The following is a 26,962-nucleotide window of genomic DNA, read 5'->3' as shown; positions in this document are numbered from 1 at the left end:
TTAATCATTTGTTTTAAAATGTTCCATTGAAGCAGATAAAAGCTCACTGCAGGTTTATTCTCTCACTTGCATAGGTCAAGTTAAGACATCGTGATTCATGTCACTGATATCGCCATTACGTCCTCACTGCTAGGTACCGCAACACCTGGAGTATCTTGCAAGGAAGACATGCGATTGTGTGGCTCATGGCACAGTTCAATATTTGTCCAATATTTGTGTAAAGTACAAGACTTGTTATTTGAGCTTTTACTGTACAAGGTAAAGGTGCAGCCTTGTATTTGCTCGCTCATATCGCTGCTAGCAGAATGACGTCCACTAGAGGGAGCTCTAGAGAGCCTCTCTCGAGCGTCTCTCTCGAGCGTCTCTCTAGAGAGCCCCTGTAGAGAGCCCCTGTAGACATGTTCTGTAGAGAGCCTCTGCACCTCTGATTAGCACGGTTGGCTACGTACGGTGCGAAGGAAGTTCAACATACATACATACATAATACAACATAGAACAATGGCTTTGAGCCAGACAGAGATCATTCGTACGAGGATGGGATTGGAATTATCAGCCTCCTGCTGGTGCGAAAGACTAAGCCAGTTGCCATCTAATATGGCATGAATGTGTATTCGCCATATTGAGTTATAAAGAAAAACACACAGTAAATGTCGGTTTACAAATATATCTGCAACAAAATAACACTTGTTTATTTAAAATTTTACCTAAAACCCAAATTTCAAATCTGGACTGTGGAATCTCAAAATATAAAAGGCTGGACAGATCTGATGAGGTGTTTTGCTGACAACACAGCTCACAGATAATAATACACTCACAGTTAAACATGTTGACTTAAAGCTTTCGTTACTGCAGGAATTCATATTCTTGGGTCTTTCGGTAAAGTCACGTAGATAGGTTAAAAGAAAACAACAAAAAATAACAAAAAACTACGACGTTTCGATCGCAACACAAGCGTTCTTTATTTTCTTTGAACCTATCTACGTGACTTCACTGAAAGACCCAAGAATATAGTTAAACATGTGTTTATTTATATCACGTTTAAGTCCATGCTCCATTGAAGCTCGTTTTGTGTAATTAAAAGTTAAGGTGTTTTGGGGCATTTTTGTAACATTTTACAAATGAGACAGCTCTATTGCACCTGGTCAGGTGGTGCTTCAGAGCCACCCTGGGGAGCGGAGTGGCGCTGCAGTGATTAGCCCACCGTGATATGAGCTCGGATACATGAGTTTGATTCATTGCCATGGCTTACATCAGTGGAACGCGATATCTAAACCGGACCTGCTCACCAGCGGTGAATTATGGATCATCACAATTCATGACCGAAACGGCATGGGGAGGCCTTCATCCAGCAGTGGATTGACAATGGTCCATACATAGTTGTTCCTTTTATTAGGAAAGCTACTCTTCTTGTTTAATGCATCACATTGCACAACTGGTTACATGCAGATGTGTGGTGTGCGGCTAGTTCGAGACTCGCTGTTACACGGTTGTAAGTCCACCTCCGGATCAGGGGTGGACTCAGCTTATCACCACCTCTGGAGATCATTAAATCGGTACTGCTTCATGACAAGTCAACAATGCTCACACTATGGCGAGACCGATCTCCACCGTGAAAATCTGATGTCAGTCCTCTAACCGCCCAATGCTCATTTCAGCAAGGAGACACTTTCACATTGTTTCTAATTAAAACGCTAAAACGCAGGGATATTTTATTTTATATTCCCTATGTGGTTATTGGTGACCAGACTGAAACCATAAAGTCTCTACACTTGCGAGGAGGCTGCGTTAATCGAGGGGTGGCTTTCCAGATTCAATCCACAGACGTGGGTACTGCTGGCTCAGAATCCAATACATTTTGTATGAGATGCCCCTCCTTTCATCCACCGAGGCACCCTGCCCCCTCACTATTGGGAAATTAATCACACGGGAAGACGTGCAGCTGCCACGGTATGTCTCAATTCCATAAGTTGGTACGAAAAGCACACCGATGTACAAAGACAAGCATAGGACAACCAGTGCCCATGCTCCGTAACATAACACTCATTCATTCACCTCTGACCAGGAGTTGAACTCACAAGCTTGTGACTGTGAAATAATGCTTTGCTAAAACACCACCCGGCTTTAAACATGTATACACAATGCAGTCGTGTGTACACTTATATATATACATAGTACATGAGGGAGTTGTTTGGTAGGAATACCCATGAAGTGCAGTGATTTCAAAGTCAAAGCCTTTCCCCGCTCAAACGAATTTATCATTGCCATTTGTGGCCTTGAGCCAGTTGAAATTCCACATTACTTATAGCGAGGGTCAGCCAATCCATATGATGACCTCCCACCCAAGTATTGCTCAGGTTATCAGCCCCAAGAGGATGAAAATCTGAGTCAACAAGCGAGAGGAATTTGAACTCGTATCCTCCACCCCCCGGCCTGTTATTGTAAACATGCCGTGCGTTAACCACGACGGTCAATGCTCTCGAACGCCGCAACATGGCACTGGCTAGCAAACAATGCTGGAATTAAACGGCACGGATTCCCGATCCATCGCTGTTTTAAGCGCAGCCTCTTGCTGAACACCGAACTTTAAGAGCCTCCTGCTTTTCAGCACAAAGGTCTTTACATTATTATAGAAATATGTACGATTTAAATTGATTACATGAGCCTGCCTAGGTCAGCCTAAGATATATCGACATCAAGAAATAATCAGATATGCATGTTTCCATAGACAATAGGTCACAACATTTGGAATAATGCACAAGGAAGTGAATATGTACGCATCGATGTGTCAATGGTTATGAGGTCACTGCTCTCTTATGCCCGGAGCACGTCAACAATCCGTTGTTTTCATTATTATATTTGAAACAACTATAAATAGGACATTTTTTTCTCTTTCACTTAACATAATTGTCTATATTTATATTCTCAGGTTTTTTCGGTAAAGTCACGTAGGTAAAACATTAAAAGTAATGAAAGTAAAATAAAACAAAACAAAAATAAAAATAAAATTCACGACGTTTCGGAGGCAACACAAGTCTCCGTCATCAGGTGGGACCGTCACAGCCAGATTAGCTGCATCAAGTGAAGCAATGATTCAAAATGTAATCCCTTATAAGCAAGTTGAAGGGGGGGGAGGAGAGGGGGGGGGAGTTCATCAGAATGTGGTAGCCAATGAATGGAACGTATCGGGAGGGAGGGGGGTGGGAGGGGGAGGGAGCCAACAAAACATTTGGCGACGGCTTGGACGCGGCTGCTGCGCACGCCAACACAATGGGCAGAAAGAGGGGAGGGGAGGTCTGATACACATGATAGAACAAAGGAACGAAAATGCCCATGTTTATACCAATGCAGGCTGAAAAATGAAGAGAGTACTGTTAAAAATAACTGGGGATGTTAACACTCGGTGAAGTAAATTAAAATAGTGCCTGTCAGATAAGATGGTCCAAAAAGTGTAATTAAGTCTTTTTTGCGTGGTTAATAACATCTTTCCAGTGATTACTGAGTTTGTACCCATCATCACGGTTGAAATTATGTCTGTGTTTGTATATTTGTATGGCTTCGTGTACAAACCTTTGATGGTAGCCAGGAGGCTTGCAGAGAACCTTGGTCTCGGAAAAGACAATATCATGAGAGCCCGCCGAGTTGTAGCAATGATCGGCAACGGCCGAAGAATCAGTTCTGCCGTGTTTCAGATCTGACTTGTGCTCGCGGACACGATCAGCAACATGACGTTTTGTTTCTCCAATGTAGCAATCACCACAAATGCAACTCAATTTGTAGACTCCAGGATACTGTAAGTCAGGAACGACATCCTTCACAGATGGAATCAGATCACGGATTTTATGCACTGTGCTGAATCGGACTTGGATCTTATGTTTGTTTAGAATTTTGGAGATCTTTTTGGTCACGCCTGCTATGTATGGTAACGTGATAGTTTTGGTCGGAGTTTCATGTGGTTGTTTCTGTGTGGTGGGAGAGACAGCTTGGCGGATAGTACGGTCAGAGTATCCGTTCATCCTGAGGGCCCGATGTACATGTCTTAATTCATCAGTCAGGTGGTGTTGGTCAGAAATGCCATGGGCTCTGTGGTATAGCGTTTTGATGAGAGAATTCTTTTGAGATGGGTGGTGGTGGGAATCCGGTTTCAGGTAGGAATCTGTGTGGGTGGCTTTCCTGTAGACAGAATGTCCCAAGGATCCGTCAAGCCTCCTCTTAAACAGAATATCCAAGAATGGTAGTTTACTGTCTTTCTCCACTTCCATGGTGAATCTGATAGATGGGTGTCTAGAATTGATGTGGTCCAAGAAGTGGTTCAATGCTGGGAGGCCATGTGGCCAGATGACAAAAGTGTCATCCACATATCTCTTCCACAGGGAAGGACGCAGGGTGGATGTCTGGATGGCGTCTGATTCAAACTTTTCCATGAAAATGTTGGCTATAACTGGTGACAAGGGGGAGCCCATAGGGGTACCCTCATTCTGTTTGTAGAAGGTGCCATTCCAGGTAAAATAGGTGTTGGTGAGGCAATGCCTAACCAGCGCAGGTACATCAGAATTCAATCCCTGTTGGACTAAGTCCTCAATTATTGTTAGGGTGTCCGGTACTGGGACTTTGGTAAACAAAGATACTACATCAAAGCTGACGAGAATGTCATCAGGAGATAGTACCATGTCCTTAACCATAGAGACTAATTGGGTTGAGTTGAGTACTGCCGAAGAGGTCTTGCCTGTGAAGGGGAGCAGAGTATCTGATAGAAAACGGGCTAGTTTGTACGTCGGAGAGTTTATCGTCGACACGATGGGTCGTAGCGGGGTGCCTTCTTTATGGATTTTAGGAAGACCATAGAGTCTGGGAGGTCTTGCCGCCGATGGTTTTAGAGAGGGACGTTTGCTTGGTTCGATTAGGGAAGTCGAACTCATGATGATACTGTTGGTTTTTGTCGTTAGGCTTTTAGTGGGATCGTTTTTAATTTTGGAGTAACTCCCATCATTAAGAAGGTCCAGGATTTTGTTGTTGTATGAATCTTTATCCATGATGACCGTGGCATTGCCCTTGTCTGCCGAGAGGATGACTATATCATCTCTCTTTTTTAAATTCGCGAGTTCAGAGCGTTCGTTTTTGCTGATGTTACTAGTGGGTTTCTTAGCATTCTTGAGAATAGTAGCTATTTCAGCTCTTGCTACATCAGCATGGATGTGTCCTATGCCTCTGAGGGCTACATCAATCTGAGAAATCATATCCTCTACTGGTATATATTTAGGGGTGACGGCGAAATTTAGTCCTTTGGCCAGTACCGTTTTTAGATTGTCAGAGATTGGAATGTTACTCTGATTAATCACGGTCTTGTTAACATCCAGCTTTGCGATGTGTGGCTCTGGTTTCTTTTTAGATAGGAGGTTGAATTTAGAAATCATTACTTTTAATGTTTTACCTACGTGACTTTACCGAAAAAACCTGAGAATATGAATCATTGCAGTCACGAAAGCTTCAAATCTAGAATTAATGCCCTCTACGGGGAGGAATTCCACCTATCTGTTAGAGTTTTTAACAGACAACGAGACAAGAAGTCACAGCTTCTCGAGACGCTGGCCTTCCTCAAGAGATGCCGCGATAACAAGGTAATACCCATCGCTTTCACACTCACATCCGCTGCTGTGTCCTCACCGAACTCCAAACAGATCTTATTTAAAGCTAGCCTATCACTAATCTCGGAGAGAATAAGGTTACTCCGATCTGAACTCGATAATTTAGACAAGACTCTCTTACAAACACATCTAATGTTAACACAAAAAATGTCACCTTCTGATTGGAACCACGTTGATAACATGACTTCTGCTTCTGCTGACTCAATGTCAGCCAAATGCAAAGCTAACCTGATTTCTAAATTCAACCTCCTATCTAAAAAGAAACCAGAGCCACACATCGCAAAGCTGGATGTTAACAAGACCGTGATTAATCAGAGTAACATTCCAATCTCTGACAATCTAAAAACGGTACTGGCCAAAGGACTAAATTTCGCCGTCACCCCTAAATATATACCAGTAGAGGATATGATTTCTCAGATTGATGTAGCCCTCAGAGGCATAGGACACATCCATGCTGATGTAGCAAGAGCTGAAATAGCTACTATTCTCAAGAATGCTAAGAAACCCACTAGTAACATCAGCAAAAACGAACGCTCTGAACTCGCGAATTTAAAAAAGAGAGATGATATAGTCATCCTCTCGGCAGACAAGGGCAATGCCACGGTCATCATGGATAAAGATTCATACAACAACAAAATCCTGGACCTTCTTAATGATGGGAGTTACTCCAAAATTAAAAACGATCCCACTAAAAGCCTAACGACAAAAACCAACAGTATCATCATGAGTTCGACTTCCCTAATCGAACCAAGCAAACGTCCCTCTCTAAAACCATCGGCGGCAAGACCTCCCAGACTCTATGGTCTTCCTAAAATCCATAAAGAAGGCACCCCGCTACGACCCATCGTGTCGACGATAAACTCTCCGACGTACAAACTAGCCCGTTTTCTATCAGATACTCTGCTCCCCTTCACAGGCAAGACCTCTTCGGCAGTACTCAACTCAACCCAATTAGTCTCTATGGTTAAGGACATGGTACTATCTCCTGATGACATTCTCGTCAGCTTTGATGTAGTATCTTTGTTTACCAAAGTCCCAGTACCGGACACCCTAACAATAATTGAGGACTTAGTCCAACAGGGATTGAATTCTGATGTACCTGCGCTGGTTAGGCATTGCCTCACCAACACCTATTTTACCTGGAATGGCACCTTCTACAAACAGAATGAGGGTACCCCTATGGGCTCCCCCTTGTCACCAGTTATAGCCAACATTTTCATGGAAAAGTTTGAATCAGACGCCATCCAGACATCCACCCTGCGTCCTTCCCTGTGGAAGAGATATGTGGATGACACTTTTGTCATCTGGCCACATGGCCTCCCAGCATTGAACCACTTCTTGGACCACATCAATTCTAGACACCCATCTATCAGATTCACCATGGAAGTGGAGAAAGACAGTAAACTACCATTCTTGGATATTCTGTTTAAGAGGAGGCTTGACGGATCCTTGGGACATTCTGTCTACAGGAAAGCCACCCACACAGATTCCTACCTGAAACCGGATTCCCACCACCACCCATCTCAAAAGAATTCTCTCATCAAAACGCTATACCACAGAGCCCATGGCATTTCTGACCAACACCACCTGACTGATGAATTAAGACATGTACATCGGGCCCTCAGGATGAACGGATACTCTGACCGTACTATCCGCCAAGCTGTCTCTCCCACCACACAGAAACAACCACATGAAACTCCGACCAAAACTATCACGTTACCATACATAGCAGGCGTGACCAAAAAGATCTCCAAAATTCTAAACAAACATAAGATCCAAGTCCGATTCAGCACAGTGCATAAAATCCGTGATCTGATTCCATCTGTGAAGGATGTCGTTCCTGACTTACAGTATCCTGGAGTCTACAAATTGAGTTGCATTTGTGGTGATTGCTACATTGGAGAAACAAAACGTCATGTTGCTGATCGTGTCCGCGAGCACAAGTCAGATCTGAAACACGGCAGAACTGATTCTTCGGCCGTTGCCGATCATTGCTACAACTCGGCGGGCTCTCATGATATTGTCTTTTCCGAGACCAAGGTTCTCTGCAAGCCTCCTGGCTACCATCAAAGGTTTGTACACGAAGCCATACAAATATACAAACACAGACATAATTTCAACCGTGATGATGGGTACAAACTCAGTAATCACTGGAAAGATGTTATTAACCACGCAAAAAAGACTTAATTACACTTTTTGGACCATCTTATCTGACAGGCACTATTTTAATTTACTTCACCGAGTGTTAACATCCCCAGTTATTTTTAACAGTACTCTCTTCATTTTTCAGCCTGCATTGGTATAAACATGGGCATTTTCGTTCCTTTGTTCTATCATGTGTATCAGACCTCCCCTCCCCTCTTTCTGCCCATTGTGTTGGCGTGCGCAGCAGCCGCGTCCAAGCCGTCGCCAAATGTTTTGTTGGCTCCCTCCCCCTCCCACCCCCCTCCCTCCCGATACGTTCCATTCATTGGCTACCACATTCTGATGAACTCCCCCCCCCTCTCCTCCCCCCCCTTCAACTTGCTTATAAGGGATTACATTTTGAATCATTGCTTCACTTGATGCAGCTAATCTGGCTGTGACGGTCCCACCTGATGACGGAGACTTGTGTTGCCTCCGAAACGTCGTGAATTTTATTTTTATTTTTGTTTTGTTTTATTTTACTTTCATTACTTTTAATGTTTTACCTACGTGACTTTACCGAAAAAACCTGAGAATATGAATCATTGCAGTCACGAAAGCTTCAAATCTAGAATTGTCTATATTTATGTTTATGGGTGTTAATGTGATGATGGCCCTTTGTTTGGGTGGCAGATTCGTGCCGGAAAGGAGCCCGGTGTTTAAGCAAAAATAACATTGACTTATGCAGAGAATTTCCCATGCAACCACATGCATATTCTTGGTTTTTTCGGTAAAGTCACGTAGAAGGGAAGTAATAAAATAATAAAAATAAAACATAATAATATATATAAGCTCCTAGCTTGGAAGTGTCTCATTCTTCACCTGAAGACGGCTGCTTGCGTTGTAGCCGAAACGTCGTGAGAATGATTTTATTATGTTTTATTTTTATTATTTTATTACTTCCCTTCTACGTGACTTTACCGAAAAAACCAAGAAGATGAATCCCTGCAGTCACGAAAGCTTTAAATCGAAATTTAACCACATGCATACTTAAGGTTTCGCCAGGCATTCTGCTTTATCCCCACGTGCAAACATACCCTCCAAAATGCCCGTGTGTATAATACAGGACTCTGGTGAAAATGAGCATTGAGACTCGGTCAAATTTTCCTTGATAAAAAAAAAGATAATTCTGTCAATGCTTTTCCTGTCAGCATCTTCATAACTGCCCGGACGTGTCTTTTTTTCTTGCAGAAGGCTTTTCTGCCAGAATGTTGTAAATATAACGGTGATTCGGGAATTTTTTTTTAACCCTCATTAATCATTGATAGTGTGTGCAACTTCATGAGTGGCACTATGCCAATTGCTGCTAGATCTGAAGGCCCCCGAGTGTAGATATCAGTCCCCTGACCTCCAGCAGTCAAGGTCAACAAGGTCACGTGCTCGGGGAGGAACCCTCCTGGCGAGATGGTGTGGGTTTGGAAGTGCAGGCCTCCAACCAGATCAATGTACACACCGCACACGCGCATGCTCGCATGTCATGTTCCGTGTGTAGCATTTCAACACGCTGCTCCGTACATTTCTGTCATAGCCTCTGCAGTGTTATTTTGACGACTCACTGAATGAATTGAAGCTGCAGAAGATAATATTGGCAAGACAATCGCGGCATTTCGCAACAAAATGAATAAAAACGCTCATTCAAAAATGCAATGTTAGATGTGTTTTTTTATCCAACATTGTCAAATGTGTTAATCTTAAGAGACCCTTTCCAAAGGAATATGCGCGCCGATCAAAGATTTGAATGATTTGCATGCAATATATACATCTTGTGATGTGATCGAAGAGCCAGCATTGCACACTCACGTGATAAGGACGTCGCAGATGGCAGCGGTGCAGAATAAGCGGGTGTGCCGAGAACAATTCCAGCAGGTAGAGGCTTAAGCCGATGGTGTTTGAATAAAACCCGAGTGCTGCTGTTGCTGCTGCACTGTAATTCACATGCAAAGCACAAATATCCCTCTAATATTCCTCACATCCACCCGTGCACCTCGCTATCTGTTGCGCACTCCCTCTCTCGCGCTCCCTCCTCTCTCCTTTTTTCCCCCTCTCAGCTGCAGAGATGTCATGTCATGAGTGGGTAAGCTAGCGAGGCACGGAGGGGGCGGGGAGGGAACACATTATGCAATCGCGGGCCAGCGAATCAGTACGGAGGGGGCAACGCGCATGGCTCGCGGTGCCGGATCACGGCGCCACGCCATTCGAGCACCACCGCCGACCCACCCGCCCGCCCGCCAACCCTACGGATCGGCCAGATTTCCACCCTCTCATTGTCACGCGATGCCCCTTTTTTAAGTGAGCTGAACCCAGAGATTGAGCAACAAATTACGGTGGATTTAGCAAATTAACAGCAGGCCATGAAATAAGTAAATAAATGTAAATGGAAACGGCATGCTGCCCAAGCAGTCTCTGACATGATTACATTACAATGCACGAGATTTAATACGAAAGGCAATGCATATCAAACAGCCAAGGCACAGTCCACAAGTGATTTCGTGCTTCCAGAGCCAATAACGCATAATGTCAGCAAGTGGTCTAGTGGGGGAAATAATGTGCCCTTTTACAGCAGAAAACAGTGCGCTCTGCTGTGGTGACGATTCACAAGAGCGGTGAAATGTGCACATTACACAGCTGCACAACAAATGGTTAGGGTCCGGCTCTTAATAATTTGACAGTACAGTACGCACAATCAACTGCGTCCTTTACGTACGGTGTTTTTAGTTGTCTTTTGTGTTCACAGCCTAATTCCTGACGCCGTTATCATTTAGCGATTATCGCGCGTGGCTGCCCTTTTTACGCGACAGCCTCTCCCGCGGACTGTGCGTTTTGTGGCTCACGAAGGTGGCACAGCCCAAAGCGGCAGCGAAATGTCACGGCCACGAGTTGTTTTTCTTGGCAAGAACAAATCCAACAGTGGGCCGCCTGTTACGGGCCGTGCGTCCACCCCCGTGCCTCAGCTGGATTGGACTGTGAACCCAAACCAGGACCCCCGCGACCAACGAGCCAAGTGTGTCTGCACAGAAGAGGCCGGGCTACTGGCACACACACACACACAGATCAAATAGCTCGTGGACAATGTGCTGGATATAAACGCATGGTGTTGTTTATTTAGCAGGGAAGTCTTTTTCAGAAAGAGAGAAAATATAACTCAATTTAAGTGTATTATCTTGTTTTCCACAGTGTTGTGTCCACAGATATCGTTACAAACAGTGGCATCTGATGGCTCAGAGCGCTGAGCTGGCACCAGTGAAGTCCTTGGTTTGAATGTGACAGCTGCCCATGTTTAAAGGGGTTCTCAAGTGCAGTGAGTTGATGGTCTCATTCTGGTCACCAATGACCGTACAAGAAAAACATTGGTTTTACACTTCATACGTTCCAACTCTAGGAATTACAAATATAAGTTTGTCACACTGCGGATAAGAGGTCGACTTAAAGGGATCTGACAAGCAGTTCTGTGCTATCTCTGTTGTCTAACATGGGCTGTTGCACTACTCGACTGCAGCGCTCTGCAGTTCCAAACTGGACTTCATCCCACGACAAGACAGCATAGTTGGAATAAAAGTCGCAAGACAAATAAAAATATATATATAATAACACAGGCAGGGGAGATCATTCATGATCTTGACTCTCACATAAATCTTTGTGGGAGGGAGAGAGGAGTGTTTGGGACTTTGTGGTCAGTAAAGTGCGACGTGTCAACCGTGTGGAGTGGCGAGTCACCCGAGGTGAGCGGCGAGTCACCCGAGGGGATCGGCGAGTCACCCGAGGGGAGTGGCGTGTCACCCGAGGGGAGCGGCGTATCACCCGAGGGGAGCGGCGTGTCACCCGAGGGGAGCGGCGTGTAACCCGAGGGGAGCGGCGAGTCACCCGAGGGGAGCGGCGAGTCACCCGAGGGGAGCGGCGTGTCACCCGAGGGGAGCGGCGTGTCACCCGAGGGGAGCGGCGTGTAACCCGAGGGGGGCGGCGTGTCACCCGAGGGGAGCGGCGAGTCACCCGAGGGGAGCGGCGAGTCACCCGAGGGGAGCGGCGTGTCACCCGAGGGGAGCGGCGAGTCACCCGAGGGGTGCGGCGTATCACCCGAGGGGAGCGGCGTGTCACCCGAGGGGAGCAGCGAGTCACCAGAGGGGAGCGGCGTGTCACCCAAGGGGAGCGGCGTGTCACCCGAGGGGAGCGGCGTGTAACCCGAGGGGGGCGGCGTGTCACCCGAGGGGAGCGGCGTCTCACCCGAGGGGAGCGGCGTGTCACCCGAGGGGAGCGGCAGGTCGCCCGAGGGGAGCGGCGTGTCGCCCGAGGGGGGCGGCGTGTCGCCCGAGGGGAGCGGCGTGTCGCCCGAGGGGGGCGGCGTGTCACCCGAGGGGAGCGGCAGGTCGCCCGAGGGGAGCGGCAGGTCGCCCGAGGGGAGCGGCGTGTCGCCCGAGGGGAACGGCGTGTCACCCGAGGGGGGCGGCGTGTCACCCGAGGGGAGCGGCGTGTCACCAGAGGGGAGCGGCGTGTCACCCGAGGGGTGCAGGTCGCGACACTGGGACGGCGATTGTCACTCACTCTACTCCCGTCCGTCTCCTTCAGAGCAGCCCAGCGTGTTATTTCAGACTTGTGACGGCATTGTTTGTTAACAGCAATTATCCACGCTCGATCAATTACAGTACTCGCAGGACGAGGACAAAGATATGGGTGAATGCCATAATTGATTTAGACCCCAAAGGTTGTTTTCAAGGTCGCAAATGACAAGTGGGATCAGAATGGGTATTTTCTGAAATTCACAGATTCACATCTATTTCACAATACCTTTTAGATTCAGTACCCTTAATGCTGTAACTGTATGACTACTTAGATGTACATACTATGTGCTATATCACCATAGCAGACAAAATGCTATCACCTCTGGACCGCCCAGTAAACGAAGCTGCTACCCAGAACGTGCCATATCCAGAAGGCTCGCTTGGCCGAGAACCTGTTCAGCACGGTGGCGAGATGTTAACTAACTCACCTGGTATACAGGAGGTCGTGGGTTTGATCCCGACTCTGAAGCCTTTATATTTGGAGTTTGCATCTCTCTCCTTGTCGTCATGTGGATTTTTCTCCGAGTCTTCTGGTTTTTCCCTCTACATGTAGAATCAACATGCATTTAGGATATTTGCCTGCTATAATTTTACACATGATAAGCCACTTCGTGGAACTATCATTTGTGGCCAGGTAGGTTCACTATATTTTTATATTCATTTCTTTGAATGGTAAAATTAAAATAATAGTTAATAACTCCCGTGCACCAATAGGCTGAGACAACTTCACACATCGGTGGCTGTGGGAAGAGATCATGCTTAAAAATACTCCAGACACAACCCTTCTTGGGGAACTGGTCATGATGGAGCTCTCGACGAAGAGGAGTTTGTGCGTCCTCTGATGTGAATTTCTGAAGCACCATCTAAGGAGCGTGTAGCTCTTTAGCAATGCCAAGAGAGGTCCAGAGATGTTACTTCCAGCAAAAGATGCCCTGCAACTTCACCCTGCACGTGCCAACTACCAGGCATCGATATGGATACAGGCCAACCAAGCGCGGATAGAGGACACATCTGCTGTCGTCACTGCTGTCTGGAAGAGGGAGTCCGAAAACAGATTCCTTGTAATATTTGGTCGTGTTCAGGCAAATACCTCTTAGGAATGAGCTTAGTTTGCATTGAAGAGCCATGTGATGGGAGCAGGACTAGTGTAAGGTTGGTGACCGGATCGCTTGGAGACAGGGCTGGGAAGCAGACAATGTCTCGTCACTGAGAAGTCGTTTGACTTTAGTCTGCACCTGGTCAGCCACTGCAGGTCCTCAGGTACAATTGCACCATCTTTGCAACAACTGCGGGATCCAGCAGAAGGGCGCAATGGCACTGCCTGCTATGAGCTTTTGACCTTGACTGCAATGGTAGTTGTTGCAGCTTTACTGTTGAATGGAGAACAGTGCTCTGACTGTGATTGAAAGTGAATTGTGTAAAGGGCTACATTAACAGATCCACACGAGCCAACTGGCACTGTGATGGAATGTGTTTCCCTATCTGAAGGTTATTAGTCACAACACCAGTCATTATCCCTGCAGGGTTGAAGAGTGGCATGCGTGTTAGAATTCAAACAGTATGACTTCCACCACAGGAATGTGGAATTTCCTTCGTGAGCTCATGGCCACCAAGGAGAATATATTGCACTGCCCATCGCTTGCGGGAGCTGCAGGGCACACAGCACGCGTGTAACGGACAACTGTCTAGTTGTCCGTGGGCAACCAGCAGCCCTGAAGCCGCATGCGATGGCTCTTTGGCTTCCTCTTTGCGACTCTTTGGCTGCCCCCTTCCGGGCAGTCGTTTAAAAAAATATTATAATTCAATCTTAAACATGATTTAACATACTCTTTGGTCCTTTCAGTAAAGTCACGTAGGTAGAAAATTTAAATAAAAAATAATATATCACGACGTTTCGCAGCACAAGCGATCGTCCTAAGGCAGAAAAAATTATCCAGCAGTAGAACTGCTGAACCAAGAAGAACACATATGTTGGCCAAGGAAAGCAGGCGGGGTCCAAGCTGGAAAGGAGTCCCATCCCCGCACGCAAGCACATCAGTTGTGTTAATGGGAGAAAGATTAGGGAGAGAAATTAGCATGTCAAAGTAAATGAGCTTCCGTCGCCGCATAAGAGCACCGTCGCCGCATATGCGCACAGCAGCAGTGTTAATGGGAGATTAGCACTATGTTAATGAGGAAGATTATACAGAGAGATTAGGGAGATTGGCAAGTTAATGTCATGTCTATGTGTAACACAAGCTGCGGTGCTGCCAACTGAGCTGTGAGAGGCAAGCGTAAGAGAATCACCGCAACAGTGGTCGCGCCAGTAAGACACACAGCCCATCACACACACAGAACCATCGATACATCAAGGCTAAGGGAGCAGAGGTGGCCATGTTAGTGAGACCCCAGCCCGTTTATGCAGAGGCACCCAACAGGGCAATGCAACTCAGAGAGTCGGAGATAACAGCCAAAGGGCAGGAAGGATGAAAGCACCACAGCAAGTTACGACTTTGCTTGGTTAATAACGTCCTTCCAATGATTGCTCAGCTTATACCCATCTTCTCGGTTGAAATTGTCTCTGTGTTTATATATCTGGATGGCTTCATGGACAAATCTTTGATGGTAGCCCGAAGGTTTGCAGAGTACCTTGGTCTCGGAAAAAACAATATCGTGCGAGCCGACTGCTTTATAACAATGATCGGCCACGGCAGAGGTATTGGTTCTGCCGTGTTTCAAATCTGCCTTGTGTTCGCGAACACGGTCGGAAATATATCGTTTCGTTTCCCCAATGTAACTGCTGCCACAGACACAACTTAGTTTGTAGACACCAGGGTATTGCATGTCAGGAATGACAACCTTCACAGATGGGATCAAATCACAGATTTTGTGTACTGTATTGAATCGGACCTGGATCTTGTGTTTGTTTAAGATTTTGGAAATCTTTTTGGTAACACCTGCTATGTATGGCAAGGTGATGGTTTTGATTGGGTACTCAGATGGTTGTCTCCCCATGGTTGGGGATACAGCTTTGCGGATTGTGCGGTCTGAGTATCCATTCATCTTGAGGGCTTGGAGTATGTGCTCCAGTTCGCTGGCTAGGTGGCACTGGTCGGAGATGCAATGGGCCCTATGGTGTAGTGTTTTGATGAGGGAATTCTTCTGAGCCGGATGGTGGTGGGAATCAGGCTTTAAATAGGAATCTGTGTGGGTGGCTTTCCTGGAGACAGAATGTCCCAACGATCCATCAGGCCTCTTCTCGATCAAAACATCCAGGAATGGTAGCTTGCCATCATTTTCCACTTCCATGGTGAATTTGATGGATGGGTGTATGGAATTGATGAGACTGAGAAATTGGTTCAGTGCTGGCTGGCCATGTGGCCAGATGATGAAGGTTTCAGTTTTCAGTTTCAGTTTCATTTATTAGGTATAACCCTGTGAGCCATGCGGCTCTTGACTCAGGCGCAACCGCAACAAACAAAAACATGAACAAGAAACATATTAAAGTGACTACACACAACAGAAAAAATTAACCCGTAAAAACAAAGTTTTTCACTATAAATCCTTTATATGCGTGGCGGCTAGAGTCCTCTCGTCCTCTGGCTTGAGATGGCTGCCACCTATGGGTCAGATGATTGCCTGCCACCATTAAGCAATTTGGTAATTAAATATAATTTATTTTTTCCTAAAAAGTGTAAAATTTTGAAACAAAAAATTTCACTAAAATAAATTGTCACGCACAACGAGTCTGTGTGCAAAATGTCAGCTCGATTGGATCACGGGAAGTGGGTTAAAACACGACCGAAAGATTTGCACGGTCGTAAGCGCGCAAGCAAGCAAGCAAGTGAACTTAATATAAAGGATTTAAAAATCCAGGAAAAAACAGCAAAGTCTTCCAGAAAAAAACACCGTATTTCAACGCTGGGTGCAAAAATCCCCGTGGGATGCAAGTCAAACAATAACAACCATAAAACAATTTAGATTAAAGTTATCAGGCTAACTCTGTACTACAACAAACAAACATGGCTAACAAAAACTTTTCAAAATCACCTGAATAAAGCTATAAAAACAATGTAACAGCGATCATAGGAACTGTGATACAAATTTACCAATAAACGATATACATAACATGTACGACCAAACTTTGCAGCCATAGCTTGCTGCATGAGTCACTCCATAACAGCAGGAGTATCAGTAGCAGTATCAAAAATGTTCAATACACCTTTAAAGATCAGCAAACTATAATAAAAACTCAAGATCATACAATGGAAAAGGCCCTTCCTCCAGTATTTGTACGGCAATAAGGAATGTGAAGCTGGTAAATGAGCGAAGACCTTAGGTCACATTTGTTCTTCGAAACAATGAGGATATCCAGCAGGTAGTCTGCTGATTTTTTTGTAAGTACATCGTGAATAAATAAGATCTGATGCACAAGCCGTCGATCATTAAGAAAAGTTAAGCTTGACCCAATGTAGAGAACGCAGTGGTGGGTCCTATATGGGCAGTTCAATGCAAATCTTAAGGCCGAGTGATACATTGAGTCATGCTTCTTCAGTATAGTACTGGGGGCTGATTTATATACGATGTCACAGTAATCAAGTAGAGGCAGTATGGTAGCTTTTAATAATTCCAAGTGGAACATAGGGGGGAAGCAGTGCTTGTGTCGATACAGAAAACCAATTAAACATGTTGTCTTTTTACCAATATAACCAATGTGATCTTGAAAATCCATGTTTTTAATCAAAGATGACCCCAAGATACTTATAGATCTTGACTTGCTCTATTTGATGATTATTTAAGGAATATAATTGGGGAAAAATAACGTCCTGCTTTAGTCCTTGTGAGAAGCATAGCACCTTGGTTTTGGAGGTATTCAGGACTAGTTTAAGAGCAACTAGCTGCCGTTGTAGTTTGTTGAAATCACCCTGGAGCTTAGCAATCACGTCATCTGGAGAGCGGCCAGCAGTAATCAGTATCATGTCATCTACAAACAGATTTACCCTGGAATGATCCAGGTCAGTGCCCAAGTCAATGACATAAAGAGGGAACAAGAGGGGGCCGAGGATGGAACCCTGTCGAACCCCTTTTGTTATCTTAACACTGTTTGACCTCCAACCATCTATGAATACAGTTTGGGTGCGAGAAGAGAGGTAATTTTTGAACCATTCTACTGTGTGTTTGGAGAAACGGAGGCAACTTAGTTTACTAAGCAGGGTGTTGTGGTCGACTATATAAAAGGCTTTAGACAAGTCAAGAAAAAGACTGACACAGTACTGCTTACTATCAAGGCTACTGTAAATGTGATTCAGAGAGTCTAATGCAGCAGATGTGGTGCTGTATTTTTTTCGGAACCCAGATTGGTTTTGATGTAATAGATTGTTGTCGGACAGGAACCTGCTAATGTGGTAATTCAATAATTGTGTAATAAAGGACTCTCTCTCAGATGCCGATCTCCGTTGTCCTTTATTGGGTTCGTAGAATCTCCGTACCACGGCGTCTCGCTCAGGCCCGCGTCCCGCTCGACGACCTCTCCACAGCCCTCGGCTACTCCGTTGTGCAGGCTCCCTGCTGTTCCAATATGCAGTCTCACTGTTGCCCCGTCAGGCAATCTTTGCAGCCACACCGCTGCCCCGCTATCTAGCGTCACTGCTGCCCCTTCCACAGCTAGCCTCTCACTGCCCCGTTAGCTCTCTTCGTCTGACACCGATGGCCGTCGGTGTCGACGTCTCCCACCGCGTGGCAACCGCGCCACACTCTCCGTCTTGCCCAGCGTGGCCTCCTCGTATTTCACTCCGTCTCAACTCCCCTTTCCCCTTCCGGTTCTCTCCCTAAATCCTCTCCCCCACGTGACCCAGACTCCCCCCCCCCCCTCAATCCTTGCTCGCATTACAATTGTTCAAAAAATTTCATCAACGGGGACAAAATTGAGATAGGTCGGTAGTTATTTGGAGAGCCCCCTTTGTGAAGTGGACAAACATAGGACTGTTTCCATTCTAGAGGTACTGATGCTTCTTTGATGGACAGGTTGAAAATATTGGCTATAGATTTGTATATTAGGAGACCAACAGTTAGCAGAGCAAAGACGGGAATACTATCCGCTCCGGTAAAGGAGGACCTTTTGAGGTAGGACAGTTGTTTCAGAACATTACTTTCGTGGATAGGCTGGAAAATAAATTAGTTTAATGTTTGGACAGGGGTGTAGGAAATTGCATGAGCAGGGGTGACTCCCAATACATTATCAAAAAGGTCACCAGCTTCAGAAAAATTAAGGTTCAAATTGTCGACAATTTTTTGAGGCTCTGAAAAATAGTCCCCATTTCGGTTAAAGGCAATGGGCAGATAATCTGTGTGAGATGCCTTTTCGATATATTTGATTGTTTTCCAGAAGATCCTGGCATTGCCATGTGATTCCAGGAGAGTGGAGGAAAAGTAAGCATTTTTTGCATGCCGTATTTGTTTACGCATTTATTCCTTAAAATCCTATATTCTAGCCAGTCATTGACCAAATTACTTTTCTGAGCACATGCCCAAGTGTTGTCCCTAGTTTTCATTAGCTTAATAATCAAAAGATCAAACCATGGTGGGCGGTTGCCTTTAATTTTAAATCTAACCAAAAGGAGCATGTTTAATTTCGATTTAAAGCTTTCGTGACTGCAGGGATTGGTTCTTTCGGTAAAGTCACGTGACTTTACCGAAAGAACTAAGAGGAGCATGTTTGTCAAGAATTTTGAGAAACGTGTACCTGAAGGTCTCCCAAGCCGTAGTCAGGTTGGGGATATCACAGACCTTGTCAATATCCAAGTGAAGCACATCATTTGTAAATGCCTGTATGCTTATAAACCAATTTAGGGGGGGCTTTGGGTCTGGCTGATCATCTCACCCTAAATATGAAGGAGTGATCACTAAGGTTATTACCCAGAACACCAGTAAGTGTGAAATTGTGAGGGGCATTAGTCAATAGGACGTCAAGCAGAGATGACTGTCCCAGATTTTTTACGTTGTGAGTGGCTGGCTGAGGTGCCATCTGTTGAGGAAGTACTGAAGGCGATCCAGAGTCTGAGACCAGGAAAGGCACCTAGCAGAGAAGATCTCCCAAGAGACATTCTGAGGGACGGTGGCGTTTTTTCACAGACTTCCTTAAATGACATCATAACAACAGTCTGGACTACTGGACGGGTTCAGCAGGATTGGAAGGATGCCCTGGTGGTCCCCCTCTTTAAGATCAGACTGTCAAGATCGGCCTCTGTGGAGGAGGCTCATGAAGGACGCTACTGGGCAGTTGGAGGCAGTCGCCCTCCAACAACAACAGAAGGCGGAGGAGCGAAGCTCACATCAACGAGCGGAGCGCCGGGTGGCTAAAGCACAGCAAGTTGGCACAGTAGGGGGCATAGGTAGTGCATCGGCCAGTCATCTCAGTCAGTCGACCCGTGACACCTGTGTCTGCCCTGTGATCTCCTGCCAGCGGGCGTTCGACCCTATACGTGGCCTCAAGGTGCACATGGCCTGGCAGAAGCGTCGTGGTGACGTCACCGCCACTTAGTGGCGAATAGCGGTTGTTGTTGTTGATATTCCTCGAGATGCTTGGCAGAAGCAGGAGCAGCAGAAGCGGCTCACTTGGAATTGCCATTGCATTCAACGGGGATTTCTGCTGCATCAACAATGCATCTAAGAAGAGATTCCCTGCATTTTATCAGCACCCAGCGGGCGTTCGCCCCACACACACACAGTGCGAGCAGTCTTGTAAGATTCAGTTATTTATAGCCGTAGCCAACCATGCATCATGCAAAACTGCTCTTCTGGTCAAAAGGACAGCAGCCAAGGACAAGAGGCTACCACTGAGAACTGTCGTTCACTTCTACGTTTGGTCCCGTGGTATTCCTTAGGCTAGACATAAAAGCACGCCAAAGAAAAAAATGCTTCTTCAGGAAATAAATGCAGCATACACAGTCAATACTCTTTGGTTCTTTCGGTAAAGTCACGTAGGTAGAAAAATAATAGATCACGACGTTTCGATCGCAACACAAGCAATCGTCATCAGGTAGGACAACCACAGCAAGAAAAAACTGCTTAAGTAGGCGAGAGATCTGCCGTGGCACGAGGTTATAAAGGCCTCGGCAGTAGGGGGGGAGAGAGAAGGGGGGGGGGGAAGGAGGCGGGGCAGAAAGTAGACCCCCCAGCAGCACCCGGGTCACAGGAGTAAAGTGGGCCACTGTGGTAGCACTGGAGAGGTCGGCTGCAGGGGGAGAGAGAAGGGGGGGGCATCAGCAAGCTTTAGTCTAGTTAAAACTGTGCCAATGTGAAAGAGACTTCACATGAGTGTTGGGGACTTGATTTACATCTCTGCAAAAAAGTCCCACACCAATAGAGGTGTAGTACCATTCACGTTTACCGGCTCATGCTGCAAACCAGATTCACATTGGTGCCCTGCAGTGACGATAACGCTCCGCGAGTTTCTGAGCTTTATCCAAATCAAGATTTACCCGACAGCCAATCACATACCAGGGGTGGACCTCACGCACCCACCAGTGACGTGATGACATCAGCACCAGTTCCTGTGTGCTTGCTCGGCTATGCATCACTTCAATAGACGAACGTGCAGCTGCGTCCTATTCGCTGATGCCACGAATGGCAAAACCACAGAAGGTGGCAACGAAGGTGCAGCTGTACCGAGGAGCCCGGGCCAGTGTCAATGGGGCACGCATGTAGCCAGTGCCACCCTCCTATGCCTCACCGTCACTCTACAGTGCATAATCCCGGCTGCTGAGAGCAGCAGGACCTTTACACGTGCACGGAGAGATTCGGCAGAGATGTCAATATGCTGGGTGTGCAAATGCCTGTCGGCACACTTCGATGTTTCCCTAGCCATGCCCACTTTATCAGCTACGCCAGTAACTGCAGGGGCCTGTCAGATGTGAACGTGGGTGCTCGTTCGTGAGATACCTGCTGGCATGGCCCATAGCTACTAGTTACTCTTTGGTTCTTTCGGTAAAGTCACGTAGAAAGACAAAATAATAAATTAAATAATAGCATACGACGTTTCCATTGCAACACAAGCAATCGCAACACAAGCAATGATTGCTTGTGTTGCAATCGAAACGTCGTATGGTATTATTTAATGTATTATTTTCTCTTTCCACGTGACTTTACCAGCTACGCCTGGTAAATTTTAGAGAGAGAAATAGGCCGTTTGAGAAAACAAACTTTTGGAAATGTAATGCAATGCAACAGAGAAAGTCGGTTAACCTGGTCCATTCGCTCTTTCTCTCCCCCGGCCGCTTCGGGGTGGATTTCCACACATCTCTCTGTGTGTCTCTGTTTGTCAAATTTCACACTTAACTTCTAATTTTAGCAATCTTTGAAGATCGTAATCCACCAGGCTATGCGTTAACTGTGTGTTAGCCGACTCTCTGTGTTGCATTATATTACATTTACAAAATAATTGCTACATTTTTTTTTCTCAAACTATTTCTCTCTCTAAAATTTACCAGGCTATCATAGGGCCATTCGATCTTCTTTCCCTCGGTCGCTTCGGGGTGGATTCATTGTCATGCTAATTTCTCTGCTCCAGCAGCTGCCCCAGCAGAACCACCTCTCTCTCTCTGCCCCCCCTTCCCCCTCTCTATTTAAGGCCTCGACACAGAGGCATTGGGTCTCTGTGTGTTTATCTTGTGTGTCTCTCTCGGTGTCTGTGTTGTCTCTCTCCGCTTGTGTGTCTGTCTGTGTGTCTCCGTGTCTGTTTTTGTCTCTCTCTAAAATTTAGTTCTACCTGATGACGGTTGCTTGTGTTGCAATCGAAACGTCGTACTCTATTATTTAATTTATTTTCTTTCTATGACTTTACCGAAGGAACCAAAGAGTAATTCCTGCAGTCACGAAAGCTTCAAATCAAGTTTAAATCAGTATTCTTCACTAATTTTCAGAGGAGGGCCACTTTCACCGTTTGGGCCGCCACACATTTGTAACCATTGGGGTTTGACAGCACGATGATGGGAAGTGTTTTCATATTCGTGTATTGTCGGAGGCCACACGTCAGGGGCAGCACTCACGGCCACCAGAGGTCGCCATTGGCTTTCGGGCCTTGCAATGAAATTGCTGTGTTAAGTGAATCGTGCTGTGTGTAACAGTTGGGTTATCATATATTTGTTCTGGTGTACTGTGTAAACATGACCAATCCAGTAAACTCCATAAAATTACAAACTTGATTCTCATAACAAGCTTCTTCACTCCATTGCTTTGCATTAGCATCTGCCGTCCATAAACGTGCCAATTTTTAGTCATGTCATGTTTACCATAAACAATACCTGATTTTCACGTTAAATATATTTTGGGCCAGCCCAAGACACATTTGCGGGACTATGTCGCTCAGCTGGCATGGAAACACCTGAGAATTCCCCAGGAAAAGCTGGAGTCTGGTCACTAGGGAAAGGGAGGTCTTGACCGCCCAACTCAACATGCTGCCGCTGTGAACCTCACCAGGACAAGCGGACTGAAAAACGAAAGAACGATTTTTTTAAATGATATATATATACGTGGAGATTTTATACAGATTTGTATCAGCCTGGATTGGTGATTCAGCTCATATTAGACTAGATTGTTATTTTAAACGTACTTATTCAATAAAGTAAAGCTCAAAATAATTACCCGTGGCTATTTATCACTAATTTTCCAAAGGAGAATATTTCCACACCAAAGCTGGTTAGGAAATCCGGTTAACTTCTGCGGCCAATTACATTTTCAGCTTCAGGGTGATGCATCTGTATCGTCAGATGAAGCACTGCCACTACGTCAACTCGACAGCCCAAGCCTCAGGTATATTTTACTCCTACGACAGCAATCAATGGAATGTGAATTTATGTCGTAGTTAACGGGGGGGGGGCACAATGGCTTCACCATCACGGCATCTATCAGCTCCTTCTAGTCTGTAGCCACCTATGTTAAACCGATTGTAGTTCATGTGTGCAAATGAAAGGGTGTCACATAAAATACCTATATATTTACTGCACATTTTTGTTTTACCAATAATGATGTTAATGGGTAATATTTAAGCGGTAATAAATTAATGTAAGACCAATTCAAGTTTAGTTTTCAAGTTGTAAATTATTTAACCAGGTGAGAATTTCAAAGACCTGGATAGAGTTTCATTTTCAAGAGGGAACTGGGTCAGCAAAACAACAAAGGCAAAAACAAATCAAGTACAGCAAGATAGCAAACATAAATCAGAGCAAAAACAACGGTCTCAAATGAGGAATCCAAAATATTGTATAAGCATGAAGGTATATCAATATTAAATAACAAATTACCTAAAGCGTAAGTCGATTCAGGCCAGATAAGTTTTAGACTGATCACGGTCAACTACAATTAAGTTACAGAAACATTAACCAGATATAGGGTGACTATTGTACTAACATACAACCAGTCAAAGATATGTATTATGAATGGCATTAGGTAATCACACAGAACAGAATCTTCAAGCAGTATTGCTAGAGCCGTAACACAAGTGCCTACTTAACACGTAATAATAAATAAAGGTTTTTTTGGGTTAGCTCACGGAAATATACCTCTGCCGTGGTGTGCTGGAGAGTAAACCAGCTTCATGAGATGATTTATCAGAATTCTGGCAAATCGCCTGATGATGCTAGTTGTAATCAGCAGCGAAACGTCGTACTCAAATTGTAACTAATTGGCACGTTTTGTTTACATGACAAACCTTACTAATTGCCTTGTCGGCTGGTGGTGGGTTAACGACACATTTATTTACGCGATCTCACGCAAAAAAATCTCTATTATGGGCTCGAGCCTACTTTGGGGCCCACCACCTCCACCTGCCTCACACACAAGGAGAGAACCATAACTGCCGCCCCACACACTCGGCCTAATCAATCACAATCCTGGCTACCTCCAAAACAAACACAATCCCACGAACATTCGCCCTTGGCCACCAAACACACGTTCACCCATAATTGGACTCACCACATTGTACTCGGCCAGAAATGCCCCAGAATGCATCCTCACCCATACTCGGAAATGTTCCCAAAAACACATGCTTATAGTGCACGGTATAAAATTCATAATCAGGATCTACCGATTGACAGCCCTCGGAAATAGTTTTCATGTAGACATGCGAGTGAGCCTCCTGGTACGACTCGATGCACATGGCACACGCGGCAGCCATGCCACGGCTCACCCCGCCGCTGAGCCCTTGATCCGCGCTGAGCCCATGTGCAACACAACGCTTTCTCTAACACACTTGCACATGCACGGGAGTGCATTCCTGTGTAATGACACACGATCTGCAGCCAGCACACATGAAATTACAGCACAGTGCATCGAATGTCATGCTGCAGACATTGGTCAGGCTGCAGCAGCATAAGCAGCGGCCAATGTGAAGTAATACATTCACAGCCCGATTGTCATTCCACTGCTAGATGAAATCGTCCCGTGTCAGTTTTGGCAGATATGTTTGAATATTCTTCACAACGCCCCACCATGCCCATTGATGAAGGGGGTGGGGTTGAGGCTCGTTCAGATATCGCTAGAAACTGGCGTTAGATATGGCCTAGAATCAAATTCAGGCCGTTGGGTCGAGATTAACATCCTGCCGATCACGGAGCACTCTGCAGGGTGGTTGTGCATCACTTTCAATAAACTCGGCCTATCGGAAGCAAATGTGATTTTAGTTCTCAGTGTATATCACAGGGTCTAATAAAGCAAATGTGGGTTGTCATTTGTTTTAAGGTAAAAAATGTGGCAATGTGCAGAATAATAGAGCATACAAATATTAACACTGTAAAAGATAATTGCAAAATGTCTGTAATCATTATACTGTATAAATACATTAGCATATACTATTAATATTGCTTCATCAATGAGAATATAACTTAAGAGATCAATCATAGAATGACATCCAGGAGAAATGTTCTCAAAATAGCCTTGCAGAATTGAAAGCCAGCCAGCACCCTTCTACACATCCAGGGCCGTCAACAATCTGTATATCTATAATTCACAAGTATCCATCCCTCGGTCATGCTCCGTTATCTCCCACACAGTACGTCGCAGGAGGACGTGAACGAAACAAAAAATCTTCCTCTTGCCGAGGATATTCCTGTAAAATTTTACGTTTTCTAAATTTCCACCATTTTGACCCCCAATTTCAACAAATCTCTTCAGAACATCCAATACACCAGCATATATAAATGATGGTGCCATTGGAATGCGCCTTGCACTACATTGCGCAAACCAGATTCAATGATTATTGGGTGCTTGCAAATAGGCCAGCGGGTGTCATTGGGAAACAACTAACACCTTCAATTTCAGATGTCTGCGTAACACGTCAGATTGAATATGCAGCTGCGCAAGGTATTTGGTGGCAATAACGGAGAACGTAGCAAAGGTATGTATTTCTCTCTTTCCTGATCAGGCCATCAAACATGTAACATTCACTGTGAACGACTTCTCAACAAAAATGCTCCTCATGGCTTACTTGGTTAAGTACATCCCACGCATTACACTCATCGTCTGCTAAGTGATGTGAACACAACAAAGTGAGGGAGAGCGAATTTTTCCGGTGAAAATGTTCACACCAAACTACATTTCTCAGATAATGGTAATGATGAGAAATTCTTCACTTATGGCCCATTTGAACTGGAGTTCACAAAATCAAATCACTTGCATATCAATTAAGTTATATCCTGCGCTGGTCAAATTTTTTTTATCCAAAATAGTGACCTTTATAAGCAATAAACAGCACATACAAAGGCATTCTCGCCACTGATCTATAACAAAATCAATGAATTAACCAATAGACATCAAATGTCCCTGCCCTTGAATTTCACTGCTCATGGAAGGGGACCAGATGTCATAAAAGATTAAATTTGCCCATTGAAGCCTGGTGGCTCAGGTGGCAATGTCCTGTGTAAGCATTGTATTCTTTAAGCCAAATGACATCCCGTTGTGGGATCTATTTGACATGGGAATACGATATAACAAACATAAATACATAACATGTAGCCGAGCATGTGGCAGTGCAAACATTTGTGAGTGAAATACACAATTTTGTGGCATACAAGAAATAACAGCAATATAAATAAAAATGTTCAGGAATATGATCACTATGCTTCTGATATACACATCTGGGGGAAGAAGTGGCATTACAGTGCCACAGTGGTTAGCACACTGGACCATGAACCAGGCCACCTGGGTTTGATTCTGGACTATGACTAACATGAGTGACAAGTGATATTCGAACCAGTCCTGCACTGAGCAGTGTGATGAAATATGGTCATCCAGAAAACGATTGATATAAGGTTGTAAGTTGGGATGATTATTATTATAATTATTATAATTCAGAGAGGACAGCCTCCCTGCTCAAGGTAGCAATAGGGCTACAGTCATATCCGTAGGCGGCACCTGATACAGAAATCTGAATTCCACATCCCCATGGCAGAGGCAGTCTCCCCATAGATTGAACACTGTTCACATTCCCCAATGCTCATGTCACTCGCCCGGGAGGGATGACAACAAGTATTTGGTCTCGCAGCTTGCGAGGTGTGAGTTGAGCTCTCCAAGCACAGGCGCGCACTCAGCCGGATTTTGTCACGCGACTAA

At 45.2% G+C, this 26,962-nt stretch overlaps 1 protein-coding gene across 4 annotated transcripts in view; it reads right to left on the bottom strand.

Moving 5' to 3' along the window:
• LOC144936455 (mitochondrial glutamate carrier 1-like) overlaps nt 1–26,962 on the bottom strand; it is a 148,257-nt gene that overhangs the window by 103,918 nt on the left and 17,377 nt on the right. The window contains exon 1 of one of the 4 annotated variants that reach the window (XM_078863513.1): nt 9,627–9,866. The exons of the other annotated variants lie outside the window; for them this stretch is intronic. The gene's annotated coding sequence lies outside the window, so the exon portion shown is untranslated. Of the gene's footprint in view, nt 1–9,626; nt 9,867–26,962 lie in introns of those variants that run through there. 4 annotated transcript variants of the gene reach the window in all.

Source organism: Lampetra fluviatilis, chromosome 16, assembly GCF_964198595.1.
Source record: "Lampetra fluviatilis chromosome 16, kcLamFluv1.1, whole genome shotgun sequence".
Classification (NCBI taxonomy): Eukaryota; Metazoa; Chordata; class Hyperoartia; order Petromyzontiformes; family Petromyzontidae; genus Lampetra; species Lampetra fluviatilis.
The sequence above is the reverse complement of the archived record's forward strand: the minus strand, read 5'-3'. Positions and strand labels throughout refer to the sequence as shown.